Source organism: Canis lupus, chromosome 15 (genome assembly GCF_048164855.1).
Source record: "Canis lupus baileyi chromosome 15, mCanLup2.hap1, whole genome shotgun sequence".
Taxonomy (NCBI): Eukaryota; Metazoa; Chordata; class Mammalia; order Carnivora; family Canidae; genus Canis; species Canis lupus.
In genome coordinates this window covers 41,985,057-41,993,650 of record NC_132852.1, presented here as the reverse complement: position 1 = coordinate 41,993,650, position 8,594 = coordinate 41,985,057, and positions in this window count along the sequence as shown.

The window sequence follows — 8,594 nt, the reverse complement described above, 5'->3', positions numbered from 1 at the left end:
GAACCAACCTTGTTGCTGTTCTCATTCCCGTTTACATCCCAGGGAAGAAGCAACATTGCATGTTTAAGGCAGCACATAACCCCCCTTGTTGTAAGAAGACTAAGTCTAATCCCTTCTGTTTTGAAAGACAAACTCAGACTAGGGAGTCTTGGAGGTGGGAAATAAGTGAGAACGGTGCAGTCTTAGCTTTAGGGGATTATCCTTCTCTGGTTGGCCTTTCCATTCTGGAACAAAGTCCTTGAGAACAGCGTGTGGGTCAGCTGGCCGGATGTGGGTGTAGTAGACCCAGGGAGTAATCCTGTCGGCCTAGAGAGCGGTGGGAGTGGTCAGGATCACGATGTAGGGTCCCTTCCAGCGAGGTTGAAGTGTCCGGTGTTGGTATCTCTGCACATACACCCAGTCACCCGGCCGATATGGATGGGGGTCCAGGGGTGGCCCAGTCTCGTAGAGGGCCCTCAGCTTAGGCCACACCTGCTCATGGGTTCGTTGTAACATTTGGAGGGAGAAAAGGAGTTGGTGATCATCAAACTCAGCAAGCACCTCAGTTTTAAATTGGGGATAATAGGTGGAGGAAGACCGAACATGATCTCGTAGGAGGTCAGTCCCAACTTATATGGAGAGTTCCTCACCCTATATAGGGTGAAGGGGAAGAGAGTCACCCAGTCCCCACCAGTCTCCAGGGCTAATTTAGTTAAGGTCTCCTTTAATGTTCTGTTCATCCTCTCTACCTGTCCTGAGCTTTGGGGCCTATATGCACAATGTAATTTCCAATCTGCCCCAAGTACTAGTGCGACTCCCTGTGTTACCTTAGAGATGAATCCTGGGCCGTTGTCTGATCTAATTCTAACAGGAAAACCATACCTCGGTAAGAGGTCTTCCAGCAGTTTCTTGGTCACAGTCTGTGCTAATTCATGTTTGGTGGGAAATGCCTCTGTCCACCCTGAAAATGTATCTACAAACACTAGTAAATACCTGTATCCGTATTTTCCAGGTTTTACCTCAGTGAAGTCCACTTCCCAGTAGGCTCCTGGGCAGTCCCCTCGGAGGCGGGTGCCCGGGTTAGATCCATGGGCGGTGGCATTAGTTAACTGGCATGCGTGGCAGCTTGTCACAATCTGCTCGATCTTTGCTCGAGAGTCTTTAATAGTGATCTTTGCATGTCATAGGAGGTCTCCCATCTTCCTTGTTCCCATAGGAGTACTCCGATGCATTCTGGATAGGCCTCGCCGTCCTAGTTCCTCTGGCAGGATGATGCTGGAGTCTGCAGCCCTCCACCAGCCACTCAAGCAACTGGGTCATGGGCAAGCATTTGATCCAGTCTAAGTCAGCATCAGTGTAATTTGGGGTGTCCGGCAGGGTCGGTGCCCCCGATCGGGTCTCCGTTTCCATGGTTACAGCTGCCCCCGCATATTTGATTCCTTCTCGGATGAAACTGCTGCCATCCGCATTCCGCAGTGGCTGGTCCTGGAGATCAGCTGATTCCGTGCACCTGTGCCAAAATTTCTTGACAGTCATGCAGTCATGCAGGTTGGGGTCCCAGTCTGGGTTAGGGAGACGAGAGGCATGGGGCATTGGCGGACCCTGACAGGGTCTGTCCCCAGCTTTAGTTCTATGTATATGGCGGGTAGGTGCCGGGCCAGCCCAATTCCCCCAGTTTCTGCCCACGCTTGGGGAAATTCCTGCATCCAACGGTCAATGTCAGTCATTGGTGCTGAGGGTGTTTGGTGGAGATGATATTTGTCTTCTAAACTCAGGATAAGCACCTGAATCAGGTTCCCCTCCTTGTTTAGGATTTTTGCCCCTTTGGGGTGGAAGCAAATTTGTGCCCCCATCTTGCTGAGCAAATCCCGACATAACAACGGGTAGGGACCCTCAGGGATGACCATGAAGGAGTGGGATACCCAGCCCATGCCGAGATCCACAGCTCTTCGGGTAGTCCATCCATGAGTACTGTTTGGTGCCCGTGGCCCCTTGCACCCATCAAGTCTTCTTGCCAATTTCCCTTGGGGTTGTAATAAAACCGAATGTTGTGCCCCAGTGTCCACTAGGAATTCAACGGGTTGCCCCTCCACTCTGAGAGTTACCCTGGGCTCGGGGAGGGGTGCCGAACCCCAACTCCCCTAATTGTCCAGGTCCTCCATTTCCAAGATCTTGGCAAGGGCCTTAGATCTTTTGTTAGGGCAGTCTCTCACCCAGTGGCCCTTTTCTTTGTAATAAGCACATTGGTTTTTGTTCATCTTAGGGCGCTCCCGATGGGGAACCAGGGCCATCCTCCTTACCTGTCCCTGAAGCCAGCTTCTTGAGGTGCCTCCGGGTCGTCCATGGTTGTGGCCAGCAGGATCTTGGCCAGGTTTAGGGTCTGCCGGTCACTTAGTTTGGTTTGTTGCTCTTCCGGACTTTCTCTATTATTATAGACTCATTCTGCCACTATTACTAAGTCCTGCAAGCTCTTCTCTCCCAGTCTCCCTACTCTTTGCAATTTCCTTTTTTTTTTTTTTTTTTTTTAAATTTTTATTTATTTATGATAGTCACACAGAGAGAGAGAGAGGCAGAGACACAGGCAGAGGGAGAAGCAGGCTCCATGCACCGGGAGCCCGATGTGGGATTTGATCCCGGGTCTCCAGGATCACGCCCTGGGCCAAAGGCAGGCGCTAAACCACTGCGCCACCCAGGGATCCCCTGCAATTTCCTTTTAATGTCCGGAGCGGCCTGGTTAACAAAGGCCAGGATAATTGCAGCCTTTGTTTCCGGGACTTCTGGGTTCATAGGGGTGTACTGCCTAAAAGCCTCTATGACTCTCTCTAAGAAGGCTGCTGGACTCTCATCCTTACCCCGTCTCACACCATAGACCTTGGCCAGATTGGTAGGCTTGCGCGCGGCAGCCTTGAGACCTGCCAGCAGTCTGGTGGTGGACCTGGAGTCTCTCCTTACCTTCAGTCGAGTTGTGATCCCAGGTGGGGCGGGATAAGGGGAAGGCAGCGTTTATGAGGTCTGGGTTTTGAGTCGGCTGTCTGTCCTCAACCAGGACAGACTTCCGGGCTTCCACCTGAATTTGTTCTCTCTCTTCGGTGGTGAAGAGAACCTGCAAGAGCTGTCGGCAGTCGTCCCAAGTAAGCTGGTGGGTAAAGAGAACAGTATCTAAAAGCCCGATTAGATCTCTCAGATTATAAGAGAACTTTGCATTCTGGGTTCTCCAATTATATAAATCACTGGTGGAGAACGGCCAATAGAACATTGGCTGTCCGCCAGTCTCGTCAGAGGGTAAAATTGGTTTTAGCCAAGGAGGGGGATTCTTGATCATGTCCTGCCAGACCAGGATGTAGGGCACCTGGTCAGGGTGGCCGTCCAGTTTATCCCTGAAGATCACAGCCTTAACCTGTAAGATAATAGGTAGGTGAAAAGTTCCTTCTCGGGGCCATCCTGCGTCAAAGGTTGGCCATTCTGACATGCAGTAAATTTGAAATTTCCCTCTCCGTATGTCTGTGCTCAGATTATGAGCTGTTTCTCTAACGTCCGAGAAGTGGGAGAGCATAAGGGACAGGGGGGTGGTTTGTGTCTGCCCCATTATGTCCTCAATCCACACCAAGACACAGACAGTAAAGACGATTAACAAGGACACAGTAACACAGACAAACATTCCAGTGCGGCCGCGGAGACAAAACAGAAAGTATCCCAAAGGGCTGGCAGTTGGCCCTCCTTACAGATGAGGACCCCGTCCTCCCGGCGGGGGCAAGGGACGACTCAAGACCCCCCGGCCGCTGGCCCACCAGCGTGTCTGCCTAAGCCATAATCGACCTAATACAGATTGGAATTCCTATAGGTGAAAATACAGTTTAGAGCTCTCAGAGAATATGCGCGCAAAAGGTAGAAAAAGTTGAGTGCGCTCACGATGCGTGAAACCCTCCGGATGGGGTCCTGGGGCGAGGTCTCTCGGATCCCGGACGAGCCCCCAAATGTTGTGCCCAAGATTGCGAATCCGAGAAACCACCAAGGAGCCGACACCGATGCAAACACAAGAGGGTTTATTTGCAAGCTCGAGCTTGGGTCCAAGTGTACCCGACACTGGGGAGCAGGGACTTGGACCCCCGAGGTGGGTTCTAGCTGAGTTTTATGGGCTGGTCTAGGGGACCTCCAGAAGGGGTGGAGCAATTCCTCAAGTTCTGTTTACATTCTGATAGGGGGCTTTCAAGGGCATTGAGCTCTGTTTTCATTCTAATAGGGGCTTTCAAAGGTGTTAGGCTGTTTTTTCCTGTAACTGAAGCAAGGTAAAGTTCAGCTTATTCACAGGGGCCTGGGATGGCTGTACTTGTGCTAACGCTGAACTTAAGGTGGAATGGCCTTAATTTTTTCCGCCTCCACACTTCCGGATTCCAGTTTTTGCTGCTGTGATGTCTCAGCACACGTGCAGCACATGCAACCGTGCCCCCTTGTGTGGATGTGTGAGCAGTGAGCCCCAGACCTGCTGGGTCAAAGGCTGTGTATACTTTTCTGAGTAACACATCACCCGCTGATGTGAGCTAGTGATTCACATGTATGGTGATGCTGTCGTGCCTAACAAAATTTAAATTGGTTTAAAAGGGAGAAAAAAGCGGATCCCTGTGGCTCAGTGGTTTGGCGCCTGCCTTCAGCCCAGGGGATGATCCTAGGGTCCCGGGATCCAGTCCCACATCAGGCTCCCTGCATGGAGCCTGCTTCTCCCCCTGCCTGTGTCTCTGCCTCTCCCTCTCTCTCTCTCTCTGTTTCTCTCATGAATAAATAAATAAAATCTTTTATAAAAAAATATTTTAAAAATGAATGAATGAATGAATGAATAAATAAATAAATAAATAAATAAATAAATAAATAAATAAATGGGAGAAAAAAGATATTTCTTTCAGATGAACTGTCCAGAAGAGGCAAAAGTACAGACACAAAGTCTATGTATGTTTGCCAGGAGGGAGGTAGGACACGGTGGGGATGCTCTGTACCTGGACAGGTGTTATTTATTTGAGAGAGAGAGAGAGAGAGAAAGAAAGAGCACAAGCTGGGGCTAGGGGGAGAGGCAGAGAGAGAAGGAGAAGCAGACTCCCTGCTAAGCAGAGAGCCCAATGCGGGGCTCGACCCCAGAACCCCAAGATCATGACTTGAGCCGAAATCAAGAGTTAGATGCTCAACAAACTGAGCCCCCCAGGTTCCTCAAGGATAGACTTTTTATTTTTTTTAAGGATAGACTTTTTAAAAAGAGCCTCAGACATGCAGAGTATTCCAACATTGTTCTAGATAATGTTTTATAAAACTACAAATCATCTCAATTATGAAGCTTCTAGAACGTATTTGTTGGTAATATGGGATTTGGAGTGGCAAGTAAAGAATTTGGGAGAAGGGCATCTGGGTGAGTCAGACATCTGCATTTGGCTCCGGTCATGATCCCGGGGTCCTGGAATCAAGCCCCATGTCAGGCTCCCTGCTCAGTGGGGAGTCTGCTTCTCTGTCTGCCTCACTTCATTCTTTCTCTGTCTGAAATGAATGAATAGGGGCACCTGGGTGGCTCAGTGGTTGAACATCTGCCTCCATCCCAGGTCGTGATCCTGGGGTCCTGGGATCTGTTCCCATGTCAGGTTCCCTGCATGGAGCCTGCTTCTCCCTCTGCCTGTGTCTCTGCCTCTCTCTCTCTCTCTCTCTCTCTCTCTCTCTCTTTCTCTGTGTCTCTCATGAATAAATAAATAAAATCTTTAAAAAAATGAAATGAATGAATAAAAAAAAGAATTTGGAAGAAGAGGATTTGGTCAATGGGAGAATGATACAGATAAGGATGGTGTCTACATTCTCCTCTTAGTTCCTGGGAATTTGCTAGAAGAGGCCCCGTTAACTGCTTGTGTAGGGGTGCACTGGGGGAACCTGGTGGGATGTGAGAGGCAAGGCTGCTTTGTGCACAGAGCAATAGCAAGGCACCAGGCTGAGCATAGTTGTTCCTTCTGTTGGGTCATGAGTTCCTGGCACCAGGCAGAAGGAAGAGGAAGTCAGCCGCCCTGGGCGCCCACATTCCTGCCCCCAGGCACTGCGGGGAAAGCAACAGCCCTTGGTTCTGCAGGCCTGGCCCCTCCCCCTTTTCCCTGAGGCCTCCACCTGCCTTCTTCCAACTCCTAAATCTGCTGGTGAGGGACTGAGGACGGGGAGGCTGCTGCCTCCAATCCTGCGGCCCCTTGGGCAGCCCCTTAGTCAGAGGGCCGACAGATGAAGCCTTCATAAAATGGGAGGAGGCAAGAACGCAACCCCTAAGATCCTGTGTCCCCAGGCCCAGAGTGAGTGGGTGTGCAAGCTTCTGCAAGACAAGCCTCATCCCAGGGAGCTCTGCATCTGTGCCTCCAGGACTCAGCAGAATCGAGAAATGCCTGGACCTTCAAATATGACCATCAATTCGGGGTTCTAGAAGGGGTGAGAATATGGATGCTCTGAGGTGACCCCTCCAGCCTGGGCTGGTCTGGGCCTCCTGACAAGCTCCCTCAGAGATGTTGCCCAGTCACTGCTCTCACCCACCCTCCAGGAGGAACTGCACTTTTTGTTAATTGAGTTGCGGGATGTGAGTTCCCTTAGGGTAGGGATCATGATCTTACATGTCAGCACCATGGGGTGCTTTTCAGGATGGGGTTTTAGGCAGGTGTGCATGATGCTAACTAAAATCTGACCATGGCCCATGAGCTCAAGTTCTTGATCTCGGGGAGGAGGAAGAAAACTTTTACCTCTACCCTCCCAGGCTCAGTCCTTGGGGCACAGCAAATTAAACTGACAAAGGAGATTAACAAGAAGAAAAAAAACCTCTTTTATTTCCACGTGCAACAAACATACGTACCCACAGGAGAACTCAGACATGAGTAAGACAAAGGGGGTGATTAGAACTGGGGGCTTACCTTCCATGTCAGTAGGTGGAGGGGAGAAGGAAGAAGGCATGTATGGGGCAACAAATGCCTCTCTGGAGAGAGAAATGATTTTCAGGAGAATGAACGGGAGACAGTGTGTGACAATGTCTATCTACGTGGCTGTGAGTAGACTTCCATCTCCCTTCAAGGCCATACAACTCTTCTGGGAAAGGATTTGGCAGAGGTTTTGCTCTCCTTTCTGGGGGTAGATCTGCCCGGAGGAGGAGTTTCTGGCAGCCTTATTTCCGAGAGGTCACCCCTCGTCATTGGATAAGGAAAGCTCCAAGAAGGCCTTTCTCTTTCCATCTCTTGTGTCTCAAATGTCTTTCAGCTTAGTGTAGCAAATGTCTTAGTTTGGTATCTGATCCCATCAACCTCCATCTCGGTCCCAAACAAACTCCGGGCCTGCCCAGCCCATTGGCCCACTTCCCAAGAGGCTGTGTCTTACACCCCAGTCACTCCCCGTCCAGAACACTGAGAACTGTGGTTCCCAACATGAGGTTCCCTGGACCAGCAACCTCTGGGAAAGCTGCCAGAAATGTACGTCTCAGGCCCCACCCCAGACCCACTCAGTCAGAAACTCTGGAGGTTGGAGGGCCAGAAAGTCATGTTTTTACAACTCCCTGGGTGATTCCAATTTACATTTACAGTTTGAGAACCACCAATAAAGCCTATGGGAGAACTGTCTGGCACTTGGAGCTAAGAAAATACTCTCTGATGTAGGAAAGATGTCGAGGTTCGAAGCCGATGGCCAAGAAATATTTCTGGACATGTCTTTGAGGCAACAAAGTTGATTTTATTAAAGCACAGGAACAGGACCCGTAGGCAGAAAGAGCCACATCCAGGTCGTGAGGAGGGGCTGTTATATACTTTCAAATTGGGGGGGGAGGGCGGGTAGGGAGGGTATGGCTCTAAGGAATTTGGAAGTAAGGTTTCCATGACCATGAGGGGGCTAGCTGCAGTTGGGAAAAGGTCATTTGTTATCCTCTAATAAAACCTGAAGCATGAGACCCTTCCGATGGCTATGGGTGGCCCATATGCCTGGGGGATGGTTGTCAACACTATCCTGGGGGATTTAGAGATAAAGGAAATTTCTAAAGGAATGTCTATACCTTAAAGGACATGTACAGGATCCTGGGGGGGCGGGCTAAGATTGCCTGTTGTCGCCCTCAGCAGAGTATTAACACGGAGGCAGTATCCCCTTCAAGGAGGGTCCCGCTGCCTGTCTCAAGGACTTGTCAGTGGGCTGCAGGCAGTAAGGACATCTAATAATTCCTCTTCTGTGTTTGTTTCCTACATCACTTTCCATTAAGAAAAAAAAAAAGTACCACAATCATAACAATATAAGCAGTGGCATTCTTTACCTATCAGACTGCAGAGAGTAAAGCAAAGAGTGGGAGGGAACAGGCTTTCTCCTCATTGTTTGGTGGGGGTGTGAAGCAGAGCTATTTGCAGGGAAGGCAATATGGCGACATGAATTAAGATGCAAAATGTGGGATCCCTGGGTGGCGCAGCGGTTTGGCGCCTGCCTTTGGCCCAGGGCACGATCCTGGAGACCCAGGATCGAATCCCACATCAGGCTCCCGGTGCATGGAGCCTGCCTCTCCCTCTGCCTATGTCTCTGCCTCTCTCCCTTTCTCTCTCTGTGACTATCATAAAAAAAAAAAAAAAAAAAAAAAGATGCAAAATGTGTTTGTT